General features: G+C 52.4%; 1 long non-coding RNA gene across 1 annotated transcript; it reads left to right on the plus strand.

Annotated features, from left to right (window-relative positions):
- The first annotated feature begins 490 nt into the window (after positions 1-490).
- Positions 491-2,024, plus strand: LOC122188442. The gene is made up of 2 exons (XR_006181572.1): positions 491-530; positions 1,760-2,024. It is a non-coding gene; the product is annotated as an uncharacterized LOC122188442 (long non-coding RNA).
- Positions 2,025-2,802: the final 778 nt, after the last annotated feature.

Here is a 2,802-nt window from a genome sequence, read left to right on the forward strand (position 1 = left end):
TTTGTTTTTTTGTTTTTTTGTTTTTTTGTTTTTTTGTTTTTTTGTTTGGTAGTATCCTGAGCACATTTAAGGGGTGGAAGCCATAAGGGCAGCATCTGTACCTGGAGACTGCTTCCTTGGCAGTGTGGGCTGAGTGTTCATCTTTGGAATGGGGTAACTTATTCTTCCTTTATTTCAGGGCTGTTATGCACTGCTTCCAACCATGCAGAGTTGTTTAAGGGCATTCTGTGCACCCTTAGGTGTAATAAGTCTTCATCTTTATAGAAAGCCAAGGATTGTCCTCTTCTGGACTGCTGTACTCAGCATCACCCCAGCGTGATGAAGTGAAGCCCCTGGTCTGCTGAATACTGGGACTGGCCCAGAGAGGCTCTGATGGATGTGGGTTATCCCAGCTGGAGTACCTGGTACCACTGGTGGTGATCTCGTCCAACTGCCACGCAACGAACAGGAACATCCACAGCCAGATCAGGTTGCCCAGAGGCTGACCCAGCCTCACCTTGGAAGGGACAGGGCATCCATCACATGTCTGGGTCCGCTGTGTCACCACCATCACTGTACAAGATTTTCTTTATATCTAGGCTAAATCTTTCCTTGTTCTTCCCTTCAGGTGTTGAAAGGCTGTTACCAGATCACCTCGGAGCCTTCACTTCTCCAGGCTGAACAGCTCCAGCTCTCTCTCTTTATAGAAAAGGCATTCCATCCCTCAGTTCATATCTGTGGCTGTTCTCTGGATGTGCTCCAACAGCTCCACGTCTGTCCTGCGCTGCGGACATCCACATCCAGACGCAGCACCGCCAGGTGAGGCCTCACAGCGCAGAGCAGAGGGGCAGGACCGCCTTTCTTCGCCTACTGACCGCACATCTTTGGATGGAGCCCAGCATACGGTTGGCTTTCTGGGCCAGGAAGGTACATCGCTGAGTGCCACTACTCAGCCTGTTGAGGTCCCTCTGGATGGCGTTGTCTCTCTGGTGTGTCACTGCACCCCACAGCTCGGTGTCATTAGGGTGCACTCAACCCCTCTGTCAATGTCACTGATGAAGGGGCAATCCCAGATGTTTGTGCAAACTCAGCAAAGAACACCTTGAGAGCAGCCCCACAGAGAAGGACTTGTGGATTGCGGTGGATGAGCCGGGATCCCTGAGTGGACATCAGCCAGCAGAGTGCGCTTGCAGACTGGAAGGCCAGCTGTGTTCTGGGCTGCATTAAAAGAGGAGTGGCCAGCAGGGAGAGGGAGGTGATCGTCCCCATCTACTCAGCTCTTTTGAGGCTTCATCTGCAGCGCTGCATCCAGGCCTGGGGCTCCCAGCACAGGAAGGACGTGGAGCTCATGGAGCGGATCCAGAGGAGGCACTGCGATGATCAGATGGTTGGAGCAACTCTTCTACAAGGAAAAGTTGAGGGAAGTGGGCTTGTTCAGCCTGGAGAAGAGAAGGCCTGGGGGTGAACTCATTGCAGCCTCCCAGTACTTGAAGGGGGGAACAGCAGGAAGGGGAACGGCTGTTTACGAGGGTGGATCATGATAGGACAAGGGGAAATGGTTTTAAACTGAAACAGGGGAGGTTTAGGTTGGTTATTAGGAGGAAGCTTTTCACACAGAGGGTGGTGACGCACTGGAACGTGTGCTTCAGAGTTACTTCCAGGAGGATCTGCTCCTCGAATCTTTGCAGCACAGAGGTGAGACTGATACGTTGGTGGTTCCCAGGGTCACACTTTATATCTGCAGTAACAGCTGTGCTGTCGCCTTTTTTCTGCTCACCAGGGACTTCACCTGACTGCCTCGACTTCTCAAATACCACTGAGAGTGGCTCGGTGACTGCAGCGGTGAATTCCCTCAAGGCTCTGGGACTCGTCTCATCAGAACCCAAAGACTCCTGGATGCTCAGGTCCTCAGGTGGTCCAGAACCTGATCTCCCATCACAGTGTGGGATAGGGAGGGGTCTGTGGGATCGGCTTTGCTTCCTCAGTCCCCACCTACTAAACCAAAGGTGAAGGCAGTGTATAATGAGCAGTTATCAGAGAAGATGGAAGATGGATGTTGTTGGGTACCTGAGCCTTCTCCTTGTCTGTTGTTCCCAGCTGCAGTGCTGCTGGTAAGCAGCATCACGCACAGAGTGCAGCCATGTTGATCAGAGAAAGGAGTGCAGGTTTGTGAAAGAGGCACATCTGCAGGGCAGTGCCTTCATTACTGCGTTGTGTCCCACAGGTGACAGCGAGTTGCAGCACTCCCGAGTGCCGTAACGACTGCATGGAGATGTGTGGCTCTTCATGGGAACAGCAAGGAACCGGAATCTGCATTTCCTGGAATGCCCCGGAACCTCGCTTTGCTGGCTGGTAATTGTCTGCCCAGCAGGTAAGGGCAATGCACACCCACCAATGTTTACCCACCCCATAGCACGGCACAGCACGGTGCTCCCAGAGCTCTTCATTGCACTTCACGGTGCCCTGGATGCTGCCTGTCCTTTTCTTTCTGTGTTCTCCTTGTCTCTGGCCTTTTACTGCAGTGTTTTCCTTCCCTTTGCCCTTGCTGTTCCCTACTGCGTTGTCTTGTCCTCCTGTTTTTGTGTTCTATGCCACGTTCATTTGGCCGTTGCCCTTGGCTTTCTTTACCACATTCACTTCAGCATTCAGTTTTGGCGTTCCCTGCTGCGTTCTCCTGCCCTCCTGTTTTGGCGTTTCTTGCCGTGTTCTCTTGGCCATCATCCTTGGCATTTCCTTCCATGTTCTCTTGGCCCTTGCCCTTGTCTGTGCATTTCCTTGTCCTCCTGTTTTTGTGTTCTATGCCACATCTCTTGGCCATTGCCC

Source organism: Lagopus leucura, unplaced genomic scaffold (assembly GCF_019238085.1).
Source record: "Lagopus leucura isolate 7727_CA_CO unplaced genomic scaffold, USGS_WTPT01 Super-Scaffold_100062, whole genome shotgun sequence".
Classification (NCBI taxonomy): domain Eukaryota; kingdom Metazoa; phylum Chordata; class Aves; order Galliformes; family Phasianidae; genus Lagopus; species Lagopus leucura.